An 18327-nucleotide genomic window follows, 5' to 3' on the forward strand; every position below is an offset into this window, starting at 1 on the left:
CGAGGGCAACCCCGGAGTAACTCATTGAGGGGCTCGGCCACTTGGGCAAAGTGGGGAATGAAGCGGCGGTAATAGCCGGCAAATCCCAGAAAACTTCTCACCTCCTTGACTGTCTTAGGGGTATCCCAGTGTTCCACAGCCGAGATCTTCTCTGGATCGGGTTGTATCCCCTCAGCACTCACAACATGCCCCAGATAGTTCACTTGGGGTTTGAGAAGGTGGCACTTGGAAGGCTTGATTTTCAGGCCGTGATCGATTAGGACCTGGAACACTTCAGCCAGATGATGGACGTGATCTTCGTAGGTACGTGAATAGACAATCACATCATCTAGGTAGAGCAGGACACTCTGAAAGTTGAGATGGCCGAGACACCTTTCCATCAACCGCTGGAAGGTAGCGGGGGCGTTGCACAGACCGAAGGGCATGCTGGTGAATTCAAAGAGCCCCATGGGGGTGGTGAAGGCCGTCTTCTCACGGTCTTCGGGTGCCATGGGCACCTGCCAGTACCCACTGGTGAGGTCCAAGGTGGAGAAGTAGGCGGCTGACCCCAAAGCAGCAATAGACTCTTCGATCCGGGGCAAAGGATAGGCATCCTTGTGGGTGATTGTGTTTATCTTCCTATAATCCACGCAGAACCGGATGTTACCGTCTTTCTTTTTCACAAGGACAATAGGGGCAGCCCACGGACTCTGACTTTCTTGGATAACGTTAGAGTCTTTCATCTCCTTGAGCAGTTTCTTGACCTGCTGATAGTTGGCAGGGGGGATTGGCCGATGTTTCTCTTTGATAGGCAAATGGTCCCCAGTGTTGATCCGATGCTGGACCAGATTGGTCTTTCCGAAATCGAGAGAGTGTTTGCTGAAGGCCTCGTGATACCTTTTGGCCACCTTGAGGATGCCGTGGAGGTATTCAAGTGGGGTATTGGCATCGCCAATATGGAGCTCGTCCCACCAAGGGGCGAGAGCCCTGTTTGAGTCCCTTTGAGTGCCACGGATGGATCTCTGATAGGCAATGGTCTCCTCACAGACGATGTCCTCAGGATCGAGTTGGTATAGCATGGCCACGGTGGTGAACTTGGGTAGGTCAGCTGGGGAGTCTCCAAGGTTCACCAGACGGACAGGGACCTGACCATTGGAGACGGTCACCAGGCTTCTAGCGGCCCTGACAAGAGGTTGCCCCTCAATTTCAATAGCATCCAGAAGGGCCACATAGTCAGCATTGTTAAGGCCCGGACGGACCCTGCACCAGATGAGGAACTCACTGTTAGCTGGGATGATGATCGGACGAGCATCTCTAGTGCGGACACGGCAGATTTCTCCTCGAGGATTGGCAAACTTCCGCTGAGCGGTGAGCACTTTAATGGTCTTCTGGACGGCTTGCCTGTACTGAGGAGAAGCACAAGACATAGAGGCATTCAAGGCATCCAACACTTCAGTGAATACATGACAGATAATATTCATGCCTAATACCACGGTCCTACTATCTCCCTGAGCCTCAGTAACAATGATACCCTGACGTGCTAGCTCTTGCTTCCCTATGCAGACAGTGGGTTCCCAGTAACCTAGTTGCACAATAGGACGACCATTACTAGCAATAAGTTTCAGACGGTATTTCTCAACTGGACCTAGGGTTCTCAGATCCCAATGTTCTTCAAACACATGCCTCGGGATAGTGGTAACCTGGGAACCTGTATCTACCAGAGCCTCCAGGGGGACTCCGTCCACCCAGAGAGTCACATGCGGGCATTGTGAGAGGAACCTTGAGAACCACTGTGCTTCCTGCGGGCCTGGATCTCGACCTCCTGGGTATTGGCCCTCGGACCCAGGGGTAGCCCCGTTTAACTGATAGCATTGGGAGCGGTAGTGTCCATGTCGCCTACAGTGGCGGCAATAGGGGCGCTCAGGGGATCTAAGTCTCTGTGGAGGAGGCCGATCGGGAACTGCATACTCAGGGCAGGGGTCCTGTGGTGGTGGAGGTGTTGGATAGGCCCCTTGTAGCCCCCTTAGGGCTTGGCAGAGAGAGTCAACCACTTGCGTAAGGAGAGCAGGGATCGCTGGTGAGCTAGCCGGGATAGACTGTTGGGCAGCTTGTATAGCGGAAACCGGCGGAACCATATTGGGCACTGGAGGTGAGGGTATAGATCCCACCGGGTCCGGGCAATCTGAACCTGGAGTACAGCCGACACAGGGATTGTCAATGCCAACCACCCTCAGAGCCAGAGTCTTCAAGTCCAGGAAAGGCATTGTAGGGTTTTGGGCAGCTAGCATACGCAGTTGGCTCTGGATGAGTCTAGAGTCCACCCCCTCTATGAAGCGGTCAGTGATCATACTCTCCACAGCCGAGGGGGCTATGGTATCAACCTGTCTCAGGGCCCGGTAGGCAGATTGGAGGGCTAGTGCATAGTCTCTGAGGGTCTCACCTGGCCTTTGTCGTCGGTCATAAAACTTAAGGCGGACCTCCGTGGGTGACTGTACCTCAAATTCTTTACTCAGCCGGGCCAGGATCTGTTGTACATTAGCTTTCTCCGTAGCTGGCCACGACCGCACCTCCTCTGCAGCGGGACCCTCAAGTTGTCCTAGCAGCAACTGCACCTGCTGAGTGGGAGAGAGTGAGACAAGTTCAAGGGTGCGGGAAATTTTTTCCTTGAAATCAGCCAACGTGTGGGGTTCCCCTTTATAACTGGGAAGATTGTTGGGCCCAATGAAGAACGGGACCGCTGCGGTAGCCATAGCAACGGGAGCCGCGGGAAGTCTTCGCCGGGCCATCGGCGGACTGCCGGACCCGTCAGAGTCACTGTGATGGCCGGTGGACATGATGAGGGGTTCTGGTGTAAGGCGTCTGGAAGAGAGCAGAGGTGAGGAGAGCTTGCGGGAACAGCAGGCACCGATAGGCAGGGTGTCCGGGACCGGAGAGGGATAGGGCGGAAGTCAGCACCAACACTTCCGGCGGTCCGGGCACAATCTCCTTCCCTCCTGCAACAGAGGCTTGGATACTGCAGGGCCGGGGCGGAGCTTGAGTGGAGCGCGCGCGCGCGCGAAGACAGTGCGTCACAAGCTGACTTGACCCCTTAGCAGGCCGCAGCGCGGCAATAGCAGAGTCTCTGAGGATGATAAGGGGTAGCAGTACAGTTCTGGGGACACTGACAGTTGGCACAACACAGTCTGTATCCTGTTCGTGACGCCAAATGCGATGCCCTGGCCCCTGGAGGCCACTTCCGCAGTGCTGGTGTTATGAGCGGGCAATGACCGGGGCAGCTGCAGGGGTTATACTTGTCACGGTATAGGCCTGAGGGCGGCACAGCTGTAGGGCCGGTCTGTGGAATCTGCGGGTGATGATGGGCATGCGATTCTTCGCTGCACTTAGTCAGGGCACCAGTTAGTGGACACCAATGCCAGGGTTCAGTAACAGCGGTTTTATTATAGATGAGGTAACTAGTAGCAACAGTTCTGTCCGGATGCAACCGGGTATATAGCAGGCTTTGACAAATAAAGCAGGAGTGGTGCTGCATAGGCTGTGAGAATACGTGCCGGATGATGGGAGTAGGAGTATGAGAGAAATAGCGTTGCTGGGTGGATTAGCTTGAGAATAATACTTGCTGTGAATCCTTGCAGCGATGAGGAGAGATAACGGAATGACACCCAGATGAGAGAGAAGAATCCGGTCACCTGAGCAGGCAGATACAGCCGAAGACTTGAATATAGCAGCAGAATCAGTCACTCTTCTTATGGTGAAGAGGCTGCAGAGAAGAAGCCCAACTCCTCTGAGGCAGGAGAGGGACGACACACATCCTCCTTGCTTGGAAGCAGGGGGAAGACCAACTTGTTAGGAGGAAGTGGGAGGTCACATGGTTGTTCCTGGCCAGAACTAGTCGGCCATTGGAGGAACCATGGTTACAGGTCACGTGATCAACAGCCTTGCATACCACTGTACACTGTAATAATACACAGGAATACATGAGAATACACATGAGAATGCACATTACCAGAGAATACTAGAGAATACTAGGGGAAAACCAGCAGCAGTTGCAGTGCAAACACTTACCAGAACAGGCATGGACACAGCAATAGAAATGGCCATAATAGGAGTAGTAGTCTGCATGTTCTGGGACACTGCAGTCACACATAGTGATATAGAGAGGGGTCACACATAGTGATATAGAGAGGTCACACACAGTGATATAGAGAGAGGTCACACAGTGATATAGAGAGGGGTCACACATAGTGATATAGAGAGAGGTCACACACAGTGATATAGAGAGAGGTCACACAGTGATATAGAGAGGGGTCACACATAGTGATATAGAGAGGGGTAACACATAGTGATATAGAGAGGGGTCACACATAGTGATATAGAGAGGGGTCACACATAGTGATATAGAGGGGTCACACATAGTGATATAGAGGGGTCACACATAGTGATATATAGAGGGGTCACACAGTGATATATAGAGGGGTCACACAGTGATATAGAGAGGGGTCACACAGTGATATAGAGAGGGGTCACACATAGTGATATAGAGAGGTCACACATAGTGATATAGAGAGGGGTCACACATAGTGATATAGAGAGGGGTCACACATAGTGATATAGAGAGGTCACACATAGTGATATAGAGAGGTCACACAGTGATATAGAGAGGGGTCACACATAGTGATATAGAGAGGTCACACATAGTGATATAGAGAGGGGTCACACATAGTGATATAGAGAGGTCACACATAGTGATATAGAGAGGTCACACATAGTGATATAGAGAGGTCACACATAGTGATATAGAGGGGTCACACATAGTGATATAGAGAGGGGTCACACAGTGATATAGAGAGGTCACACATAGTGATATAGAGAGGGGTCACACATAGTGATATAGAGAGGGGTCACACATAGTGATATAGAGAGAGGTCACACATAGTGATATAGAGAGGGGTCACACATAGTGATATAGAGAGGGGTCACACATAGTGATACAGAGAGGGGTCACACATAGTGATATAGAGAGGGGTCACACAGTGATATATAGAGAGGTCACACAGTGATATAGAGAGGGGTCACACATAGTGATATAGAGAGGTCACACACAGTGATATAGAGAGGGGTCACACATAGTGATATAGAGAGGGGTCACACATAGTGATATAGAGAGGGGTCACACATAGTGATATATAGGGGTCACACATAGTGATATAGAGAGGTCACACATAGTGATATAGAGAGAGGTCACACATAGTGATATAGAGAGGGGTCACACATAGTGATATAGAGAGGGGTCAAACACAGTGATATAGAGAGGGGTCACACATAGTGATATAGAGAGGGGTCACACATAGTGATATAGAGAGGGGTCACACAGTGATATATAGAGGGGTCACACAGTGATATAGAGAGGGGTCACACATAGTGATATAGAGAGAGGTCACACATAGTGATATAGAGAGAGGTCACACATAGTGATATATAGGGGTCACACATAGTGATATAGAGAGGTCACACATAGTGATATAGAGAGAGGTCACACATAGTGATATAGAGAGGGGTCACACATAGTGATATAGAGAGGGGTCAAACACAGTGATATAGAGAGGGGTCACACATAGTGATATAGAGAGGTCACACATAGTGATATAGAGAGGGGTCACACATAGTGATATAGAGAGGGGTCACACATAGTGATATAGAGAGAGGTCACACATAGTGATATAGAGAGGGGTCACACATAGTGATATAGAGAGGGGTCAAACACAGTGATATAGAGAGGGGTCACACATAGTGATATAGAGAGGTCACACATAGTGATATAGAGAGGGGTCACACATAGTGATATAGAGAGGTCACACATAGTGATATAGAGAGAGGTCACACATAGTGATATAGAGAGGGGTCACACATAGTGATATAGAGAGAGGTCACACATAGTGATATAGAGGGGGTCACACATAGTGATATAGAGGGGTCACACATAGTGATATAGAGAGGGGTCACACATAGTGATATAGAGAGGGGTCACACAGTGATATAGAGAGGGGTCACACAGTGATATAGAGAGGGGTCACACATAGTGATATAGAGAGGGGTCACACATAGTGATATAGAGGGGTCACACATAGTGATATAGAGAGGTCACACATAGTGATATAGAGAGGGGTCACACATAGTGATATAGAGAGAGGTCACACACAGTGATATAGAGAGGGGTCACACATAGTGATATAGAGAGGGGTCACACATAGTGATATAGAGAGGGGTCACACATAGTGATATAGAGAGGGGTCACACATAGTGATATAGAGAGGGGTCACACATAGTGATATAGAGAGGGGTCACACATAGTGATATAGAGAGGGGTCACACATAGTGATATAGAGAGGGGTCACACATAGTGATATAGAGGGGTCACACATAGTGATATAGAGAGGTCACACATAGTGATATAGAGGGGTCACACATAGTGATATAGAGAGAGGTCACACATAGTGATATAGAGAGAGGTCACACATAGTGATATAGAGAGGTCACACATAGTGATATAGAGGGGGGTCACACATAGTGATATAGAGAGGAGTCACACAGTGATATAGAGGGGTCACACATAGTGATATATAGAGAGGTCACACATAGTGATATAGAGAGGTCACACATAGTGATATATAGAGAGGGGTCACACATAGTGATATAGAGAGGGGTCACACATAGTGATATAGAGAGGGGTCACACATAGTGATATAGAGAGGGGTCACACATAGTGATATAGAGAGGTCACACATAGTGATATAGAGAGGGGTCACACATAGTGATATAGAGAGGGGGTCACACATAGTGATATAGAGAGGGGTCACACATAGTGATATAGAGAGGTCACACATAGTGATATAGAGAGGGGTCACACATAGTGATATATAGAGGGGTCACACATAGTGATATAGAGAGGGGTCACACATAGTGATATAGAGAGGTCACACATAGTGATATAGAGAGGGGTCACACATAGTGATATATAGAGAGGGGTCACACATAGTGATATAGAGAGGTCACACATAGTGATATAGAGAGGGGTCACACATAGTGATATATAGAGAGGGGTCACACATAGTGATATAGAGAGGTCACACATAGTGATATAGAGAGGGGTCACACATAGTGATATAGAGGGGTCACACATAGTGATATAGAGAGGGGTCACACATAGTGATATATAGAGAGGGGTCACACATAGTGTTATAGAGAGGTCACACATAGTGATATAGAGAGAGGTCACACATAGTGATATAGAGAGGTCACACATAGTGATATAGAGAGGGGTCACACATAGTGATATAGAGAGGGGTCACACATAGTGATATAGAGAGGGGTCACACATAGTGATATAGAGAGGTCACACATAGTGATATAGAGAGGAGTCACACATAGTGATATAGAGAGGGGTCACACATAGTGATATAGAGAGGGGTCACACATAGTGATATAGAGAGGGGTCACACATAGTGATATAGAGAGGGGTCACACATAGTGATATAGAGAGGGGTCACACATAGTGATATAGAGAGGGGTCACACATAGTGATATAGAGAGGGGTCACACATAGTGATATAGAGGGGTCACACATAGTGATATAGAGAGGTCACACATAGTGATATAGAGGGGTCACACATAGTGATATAGAGAGAGGTCACACATAGTGATATAGAGAGAGGTCACACATAGTGATATAGAGAGAGGTCACACATAGTGATATAGAGGGGTCACACATAGTGATATAGAGAGGGGTCACATAGTGATATAGAGAGGGGTCACACATAGTGATATAGAGAGGGGTCACACATAGTGATATAGAGAGGTCACACATAGTGATATATAGAGAGGGGTCACACATAGTGATATAGAGAGGGGTCACACATAGTGATATAGAGAGGGGTCACACATAGTGATATAGAGAGGGGTCACACATAGTGATATAGAGAGGGGTCACACATAGTGATATAGAGAGGGGTCACACATAGTGATATAGAGGGGTCACACATAGTGATATAGAGAGGTCACACATAGTGATATAGAGGGGTCACACATAGTGATATAGAGAGAGGTCACACATAGTGATATAGAGAGAGGTCACACATAGTGATATAGAGAGGTCACACATAGTGATATAGAGGGGGGTCACACATAGTGATATAGAGAGGAGTCACACAGTGATATAGAGGGGTCACACATAGTGATATATAGAGAGGTCACACATAGTGATATAGAGAGGTCACACATAGTGATATATAGAGAGGGGTCACACATAGTGATATAGAGAGGGGTCACACATAGTGATATAGAGAGGGGTCACACATAGTGATATAGAGAGGGGTCACACATAGTGATATAGAGAGGGGTCACACATAGTGATATAGAGAGGGGTCACACATAGTGATATAGAGAGGGGTCACACATAGTGATATAGAGAGGTCACACATAGTGATATAGAGAGGGGTCACACATAGTGATATATAGAGGGGTCACACATAGTGATATATAGAGGGGTCACACATAGTGATATAGAGAGGGGTCACACATAGTGATATAGAGAGGTCACACATAGTGATATAGAGAGGGGTCACACATAGTGATATATAGAGAGGGGTCACACATAGTGATATAGAGAGGTCACACATAGTGATATAGAGAGGGGTCACACATAGTGATATATAGAGAGGGGTCACACATAGTGATATAGAGAGGTCACACATAGTGATATAGAGAGGGGTCACACATAGTGATATAGAGGGGTCACACATAGTGATATAGAGAGGGGTCACACATAGTGATATATAGAGAGGGGTCACACATAGTGATATAGAGAGGTCACACATAGTGATATAGAGAGAGGTCACACATAGTGATATAGAGAGGTCACACATAGTGATATAGAGGGGGGTCACACATAGTGATATAGAGAGGGGTCACACATAGTGATATAGAGAGGGGTCACACATAGTGATATAGAGAGGGGTCACACATAGTGATATAGAGAGGGGTCACACATAGTGATATAGAGAGGTCACACATAGTGATATAGAGAGGAGTCACACATAGTGATATAGAGAGGGGTCACACATAGTGATATAGAGAGGGGTCACACATAGTGATATAGAGAGGGGTCACACAGTGATATAGAGAGGGGTCACACATAGTGATATAGAGAGGGGTCACACATAGTGATATAGAGAGAGGTCACACACAGTGATATAGAGGGGTCACACATAGTGATATAGAGGGGTCACACATAGTGATATAGAGGGGTCACACATAGTGATATAGAGAGGTCACACATAGTGATATAGAGGGGTCACACATAGTGATATAGAGAGGTCACACATAGTGATATAGAGGGGTCACACATAGTGATATAGAGAGAGGTCACACATAGTGATATAGAGGGGTCACACATAGTGATATAGAGAGGGGTCACATAGTGATATAGAGAGGGGTCACACATAGTGATATAGAGAGAGGTCACACATAGTGATATAGAGGGGGGTCACACATAGTGATATAGAGAGGAGTCACACATAGTGATATAGAGGGGTCACACATAGTGATATATAGAGAGGTCACACATAGTGATATAGAGAGGTCACACATAGTGATATATAGAGAGGTCACACATAGTGATATAGAGAGGGGTCACACATAGTGATATAGAGAGGGGTCACACATAGTGATATAGAGAGGGGTCACACATAGTGATATAGAGAGGGGTCACACATAGTGATATAGAGAGGGGTCACACATAGTGATATAGAGAGAGGTCACACATAGTGATATAGAGGGGTCACACATAGTGATATAGAGAGGGGTCACACATAGTGATATAGAGAGAGGTCACACATAGTGATATAGAGGGGTCACACATAGTGATATAGAGAGGGGTCACACATAGTGATATAGAGAGGGGTCACACATAGTGATATAGAGAGGGGTCACACATAGTGATATAGAGAGGGGTCACACATAGTGATATAGAGAGGGGTCACACATACTTTGTTATTTGGTGAATCCGTCACATCTCTCTGAAATTTCTTAGTTTTGAATGTACAGATCTCTTTTTCCCATTTTTGAAAGCTATTCTCCAAATCCTCCTTAAATTTGGGTAAGCTTTCAGGGGGACATATCTCATTGATCTTATTCTGGACTCTTTCTGCCTCAATTTCCAATTCTTCAATCATTTTCTGGTTTAGTTGGATAAGTAATTCTAAAAAGCCTTTAGCACAGGTGTTAGATAGCTCCTCCCATTTTTTCTTAAAGTCCTCGTCCTCAACTGGGAACGATGGGAACACCTGTACCCTGAGGCCCCTGGGAATTAGTCCTCTGCTTACATATCTCTCCAGAAATGCTTTATTCCACCATACTCTGGTAGGTTTATTTAAAATTTCTTTCAATTCCTTCATAGATTCCTTTGTTCCTGATATATCAGTATCTAAAACCATGCTGGTCTCATCTTTAAATACTTCATTTAATTGGACAAGCCACAAGTGCACGAAAATCCATACTTGGTCTGGAATTATCAGCTGTGAAAACACAGAACAAACATTATACCACTAATTCCACCTGGATAATAGAAAAATCACCAAATTACTCCTGTCTCAACACAGGTTATATCCAGTCTTCCTTTTAACATCAACACCTCTATAACTTATTTTATACATAAAGAACCATATTGAGGCTAGTTCACCATTTTTTAAAAACACAAACTTTATTATAAAATAATAACATACAAAAAACGATTTGCAATAATAGAATAGACCAGCAGATGGCAATATACACGCAAACAGATAAATTTATAAAGTTTCTTATTCCTATAACATTTAGGGTAGTGCAATATAGTGCAGCCAATTTGCAAACGTACGCGGAATCAGCCGATACCGCCTCCGCTCTTCTTCCTCCTTCTTCCTCTCCTCTGGTTTTAACCTATCCAGGTTAAATTTCTCTAAAGGGAGCAAGGAGAATATCTCCACATATTCTCCCTTCCATATTTTCTCCCTCACCTCTTGTTTCCAGTGGGCCCCCAAAGGCCCCTCAAAACACACGTATACTTCGCCTCTGGCCGCATCAGCCAGACGCACATCCTCCACCGGTTTCTAGGTCCCTTTACTCCCCAGCACAGCCTTCTCAGCCCTACAGGTCCAGTAGCCTGTCCACTAGCCCCCGCCACTTCCGTACCAGGCGCCACACCACTTCCCGATGCCACGGCCGGCATCGTCCCACACACTCCCACAGAGCCAGCCCCCTGCATAGCCCCAGCCACGGACAACCCCCCCTGGCACCAACACAGACCCTTCCACACCTGGCGAGCTAGCTGCCTGTCCAGCCCCAAGCACTCTTGCTGTGCCTTCTGGCTGCTGAACCCCAACACTTCCGCCACTCACAGCAACCGCGCCAACCCCCGACAGTGAAGGCCAGTGACCCCCCCCCCCAAAACTGCAGTCGGGGACCCTGCAACCCCAGCCAGACTCTTCCCCAGCAACTTCTGCATTCCCAACAACAGCCACTGAACCCCTTCTAAAGTGTGTCCCCCCCCCCACCCCCATGTTGGTGGAGCTCACCCAACCTCTCCGGACCTGCGGGCCCGGCGGCCGTCCTCCACTCCTCAGCAGCCTCCACTGTCTTCTCTCCTTCTGCAGGACCTGGGCCTCCCGACTACCTGCCCGCCTCCACGGCCTCAGTGACGTCATCTAGGCCGTCTGACCGCCCGCTCCTTCTCCTGGCCGACACGCTGCTCCGCACCACCGGGGCCAGCTCTGAAGTTGCAGGGGCCCCCACATCTCCGTCCCCCACCGCCATCTCGTCACCCGAAGTACTGGCGGCGGGACTACCTGCCTCCCGTCCGTCATCTGACTCCTCCTCTTCACCGCCCGGTTTCTGCCCCGCGCAGGCCGTGCATTCCGGGCCGCACCACTCACTTGCTGCTGGGCCTCTGCAGCCGCCGTCCCCCTTCTTGCTGAAGTGGGGAAGCCGACCTGGAGCCACACTGGTTGCGCCGAGCCCCCTGAGAACCCGGCACCTTAGTCCTCAGGGGGGCCGCCTCCTCTCCTGAACGACAGCGACGCCCGAGGGCAGGGCCGATTCTAGCCTTTCTGCTGCCTGAGGTGAAAATTAAAATGGCGCTCCCCCCCCCCCCCCCAATAATTAGTGATCAACTGCACACATACATATATATACTAGCAGCAATTATACCACACATATACACTCCCCGGCCACTTTATTAGGTACACCATGCTAGTAACGGGTTGGACCCCCTTTTGCCTTCAGAACTGCCTCAATTCTTGGTGGCATAGATACAACAAGGTGCTGGAAGCTTCCTCAGAGATTTTGGTCCATAGTGACATGATGACATCACACAGTTGCCGCAGATTTGTCGGCTGCACATCCATGATGCCAATCTCCCGTTCCACCACATCCCAAAGATGCTCTATTGGATTGAGATCTGGTGACTGTGGAGGCCATTGGAGTACAGTGACCTCATTGTCATGTTCAAGAAACCAGTCTGAGATGATTCTAGCTTTATGACATGGCGCATTATCCTGCTGAAAGTCGCCATCAGATGTTGGGTCCATTGTGGTCATAAAGGGATGGACATGGTCAGCAACAATACTCAGGTAGGCTGTGGGGTTGCAACCATGCTCAACTGGTACCAAGGGGCCCAAAGAGTGCCAAGAAAATATTCCCCACACCATGACACCACCACCACCAGCCTGAACCGTTGATACAAGGCAGGATGGATCCATGCTTTCATGTTGTTGACGCCAAATTCTGACCCTACCATCCGAATGTCGCAGCAGAAATCGAGACTCATCAGACCAGGCAACGTTTTTCCAATCTTCTACTGTCCAATTTCGATGAGCTTGTGCAAATTGTAGCCTCAGTTTCCTGTTCTTAGCTGAGCGGAGTGGCCCCCGGTGTGGTCTTCTGCTGCTGTAGCCCATCTGCCTCAGAGTTGGCCGTACTGTGCGATCAGAGATGCTCTTCGGCCTACCTTGGCTGTAACGCTTGGCTATTTGAGTCACTGTTGCCTTTCTATCAGCTCAAACCAGTCTGCCCATTCTCCTCTGACCTCTGGCATCAACAAGGCATTTCCGCCCACAGAACGGCCGCTCACTGGATGGTTTTTCTTTTTCGGACCATTCTCTGTAAACCCTAGAGATGGTTGTGCGTGAAAATCCCAGTAGATCAGCAGTTTCTGAAATACTCAGACCAGCCCTTCTGGCACCAACAACCATGCCACGTTCAAAGGCCTCAAATCACCTTTCTTCCCCATACTGATGCTCGGTTTGAACTGCAGGAGATTGTCTTGACAATGTCTACATGCCTAAATGCACTGAGTTGCCGCCATGTGATTGGCTGATTAGAAATTAAGTGGTAACGTGCAGTTGGACAGGTGTACCTAATAAAGTGGCCGGTGAGTGTAGGTATAAATATACCACACACAAAAATATACAAGCAGTCACTGTATGACACACAAACATATATGCCGGCAGTGTATGTACTGCATAGTAGGTACCAGCGGTGCGTATACTGCATGCAAACACATGTAGCAGCTGTGTGACCAGTTACCATCATTCCCCCTGTCTCTGTGCCTTAGGCCATGTGCACACTATGTATAACACCGGCCGTTCTGTGACCCAGCTGGATCACAGAGCGGCTGGTGTTACTGAAGCTCATCAAGTCACCACAGTACCGGATGGATGATGTTCATTCCTTCTGAATTTGGGTGCGGGCCCACCCATGTGCGCTCCCATCCGAATTCACCGCTGCACACAATGGAGCGTACGGCCGGAGCCACACACTCCATTGTGTGAACTAACAGGTTCTCTGCGGTCGTTATTCAATGAATGAGATGGAGAGATGATGATGACGAACTATAAAGCATGGGATCCGCATAATGGCTGCACCCTCACCATGCTGTATAAGTCACCTCCCTTGATGCAGTCATCCTCCAGAGTGCCCAGTAGAGGATTACAGCAGATGATCAGGGGAGGTGACCTATAAAGCCTGGTGCCCCCTGTAATGGTGGACATCACCTAATACCCCCAAACAGCATCTTTGTTAGTGATACTGACCTCCTAATAGAAGATACCCATACCCCTCCCTCAGCAAAGACCCCTAATACCAGTCAGTCACCCCTCCCCCCCCACACAGTGAGCACCTAGAAACACTGCATACCCACCCCAGCATATATCTGCTGTATAATACACACATTCACACACACACACACACACACACACACACACACACCACACACTTATGCAGTTCACACCATACCTTCTGTTTCTGATCTGTCTCCTGGCTACACAGGTCCTGGGAGGCTGTGGGGGGTCAGGGCCTCAGAAGACAGAGCTCAGGGTGCAGAGGAGGGGGGACAGGCAGCACACACAGAGGAGGGGGGACAGGCAGCACACACAGAGGAGGGGGGACAGGCAGAACACACAGAGGAGGGGGGACAGGCAGCACACACAGAGAAGGGGGGACAGAACACACAGAGGAGGGGGGACAACACACACAGAGGAGGGGGGACAACACACACAGAGGAGGGGGACAGGCAGCACACACAGAGGAGGGGGGACAACACACACAGAGGAGGGGGAAAGGAAGCACACACAGAGGAGGGGGACAGCACACACAGAGGAGGGGGGACAACACACACAGAGGAGGGGGGACAGGCAGCACACACAGAGGAGGGGGACAGCACACACAGAGGAGGGGGGCAGGCAGCACACACAGAGGAGGGGGGACAACACACACACAAAGGAGGGGGGACAGCACACACAGAGGAGGGGGGACAACACACACAGAGGAGGGGGGACAACACACACAGAGGAGGGGGGACAACACACACAGAGGAGGGGGGACAACACACAGAGGAGGGGGGGCAGGCAGCACACACATAGGAGGGGGGCACAGGACAGGCAGCACACACAGAGGAGGGGGGACAACACACACAGAGGAGGGGGGCACAGGACAGGCAGCACACACAGAGGAGGGGGGACAACACACACAGAGGAGGGGGGCACAGGACAGGCAGCACACACAGAGGAGGGGGGACAACACACACAGAGGAGGGGGGACAACACACACAGAGGAGGGGGGAGAGGCAGCACACACAGAGGAGGGGGGACAACACACACAGAGGAGGGGGCAGGCAGCACACACAGAAGAGGGGGGACAGGCAGCACACACAGAGAAATGGGGACAGGCAGCACACACAGAGGAGGGGGGACAGGCAGCACACACAGAGGAGGGGGGACAACACAGAGGAGGGGGGACAGGCAGCACACACAGAGGAGGGGGGACAACACACACAGAGGAGGGGGCAGGCAGCACACACAGAGGAGGGGGGACAGCACACACAGAAGAGGGGGGACAGGCAGCACACACAGAGAAATGGGGACAGGCAGCACACACAGAGGAGGGGGGACAACACACACAGAGGAGGGGGGGACAACACAGAGGAGGGGGGACAGGCAGCACACACAGAGGAGGGGGGACAGGCAGCACACACAGAGGAGGGGGGCAGCACACACAGAGGAGGGGGGAGAGGCAGCACACACAGAGGAGGGGGGACAACACACAGAGGAGGGGGGGCAGGCAGCACACACAGAGGAGGGGGGGCAGGCAGCACACACAGAGGAGGGGGGACAGGCAGCACACACAGAGGAGGGGGGCAGCACGCACAGAGGAGGGGGGACAGGCAGCACACACAGAGGAGGGGGCAGCACGCACAGAGGAGGGGGGCAGCACACACAGAGGAGGGGGGCAGGCAGCACACACAGAGGAGGGGGGACAACACACACACAGAGGAGGGGGGACAGGCAGCACACACAGAGGAGGGGGCAGCACACACAGAGGAGGGGGGACAACACACACACAGAGGAGGGGGGACAGCACACACATAGGAGGGGGGACAGGCAGCACGCACAGAGGAGGGGGGACAACACACACAGAGGAGGGGGGACAGGCAGCACACACAGGAGGGGGGACAGGCAGCACACACAGAGGAGGGGGCACAGGACAGGCAGCACACACAGAGGAGGGGGGACAGGCAGCACACACAGAGCAGGGGGCACAGGACAGGCAGCACACACAGAGGAGGGGGCACAGGACAGGCAGCACACACAGAGGAGGGGGGACAGGCAGCACACACAGAGGAGGGGGCAGGCCGCACACACAGAGGAGGGGGCACAGGACAGGCAGCACACACAGACGAGGGGGGACAGGCAGTACACACAGAGGAGGGGGGACAGGCAGCACACACAGAGGAGGGGGCACAGGACAGGCAGCACACACAGAGGAGGGGGCACAGGACAGGCAGCACACACAGAGGAGGGGGGACAGGCAGCACACACAGAGGAGGGGGGCAGGCAGCACACACAGAGGAGGGGGGACAGGCAGCACACACAGAGGAGGGGGTCAGGCAGCACACACAGAGGAGGGGGCACAGGACAGGCAGCACACACAGAGGAGGGGGGCAGGCAGCACACACAGGAGGGGGGACAGGCAGTACACACAGAGGAGGGGGGACAGGCAGCACACACAGAGGAGGGGGCACAGGACAGGCAGCACACACAGAGGAGGGGGGACAGGCAGCACACACAGAGGAGGGGGCACAGGACAGGCAGCACACACAGAAGAGGGGGCACAGGACAGGCAGCACACACAGAGGAGGGGGGACAGGCAGCACACACAGAGGAGGGGGGACAGGCAGCACACACAGAGGAGGGGGCACAGGACAGGCAGCACACACAGAGGAGGGGGCACACGCAGCACACACAGAGGAGGGGGGGCAGGCAGCACACACAGAGGAGGGGGGACAGGCAGCACACACAGAGGAGGGGGGACACGCAGCACACACAGAGGAGGGGGCACAGGACAGGCAGCACACACAGAGGAGGGGGGACAGGCAGCACACACAGAGGAGGGGGGACAGCACACACAGAGGAGGGGGGACACGCAGCACACACAGAGGAGGGGGCACAGGACAGGCAGCACACACAGAGGAGGGGGGACAGGCAGCACACACAGAGGAGGGGGGACAGCACACACAGAGGAGGGGGGCAGGCAGCACACACAGAGGAGGGGGGACAGCACACACAGAGGAGGGGGGACACGCAGCACACACAGAGGAGGGGGCACAGGACAGGCAGCACACACAGAGGAGGGGGCACAGGACAGGCAGCACACACAGAGGAGGGGGGACAGCACACACAGAGGAGGGGGGACACGCAGCACACACAGAGGAGGGGGCACAGGACAGGCAGCACACACAGAGGAGGGGGCACAGGACAGGCAGCACACACAGAGGAGGGGGGCAGGCAGCACACACAGAGGAGGGGGGGCAGGCAGCACACACAGAGGAGGGGGGCAGGCAGCACACAGCTCTGCAGGGTCAGTTTCCTGTTCTTCTCACTGTATGACCTCTGCAGGCTGCCGTGCTGAGTCCCCTCCTCCTCCTGCTTCCAGTCCCGACGCTCAGGTAGCACACAGTGAAGGAAGCACAGGGATCACATCCTCCACTGTTCGCTTCGGAGATAAGGCAGCCGGGACCCAGATAAGGCAGCAGGAGGGGGTCCTGTAACGCTGCTGGGCGGCTGCTGTCATTTAGTTAAAGAAATGACTTAACTAAAATGACAGGGCAGGATTGTGCCGCCCCCTCAGGGACCTCGGAAGCTGCTGCCTAAGGCAGGATCCTCACTCTGCCTCATGGTAGGAGCGGGCCTGCCCAGGGGCAGGGGCGGTGGAAGAATCATCCCCCGGGGCCTCTCTCCCCATCCGCTATCAGGGATTCCTACCGGTCTCCTGGGCCACCGCACTGACATCACTCACATGACGTGGGGTCGGAGGGTCCCCGGAGGGGCTCCGCCTGTGGCACTGGGGAGGAGGGGATCCATCCGGACTCCACTGTATCGGCGGACAGGAGCATCGAGCACGCCCCCGCTCAGACACCTCGCTGGCTGGAGCTACAGCAGGTAACGAAGCCCCCTGCAGGAACTGCTCCCGAATCCACCCAGGACCTCTAGCCAAGGCCTCCTCCCAAACCTGTCGCAGCAACTCCTCCAGATCCGCCATGAGGTAAGCTCACAATTCGCACAGGATGCAACTTTCTCCTGCTACTGCTCCACTGCAACTGACCCTCTCCTCACCGGCCCTTCCCTTATATCACCTCCGCTGGCTCTCCTTCCTCTCCTCAACTCCTCTTCTTAATTTCCCCGCCTATTCTCCCCTAGTCATGTGCCCCTCCCACATACTGAGTTGTTCCCGGGCCTTTCTTTACCTACTCCTTTGTATCGTTGTAGT

This window comes from Dendropsophus ebraccatus, chromosome 2, assembly GCF_027789765.1.
Source record: "Dendropsophus ebraccatus isolate aDenEbr1 chromosome 2, aDenEbr1.pat, whole genome shotgun sequence".
Lineage (NCBI taxonomy): Eukaryota > Metazoa > Chordata > Amphibia > Anura > Hylidae > Dendropsophus > Dendropsophus ebraccatus.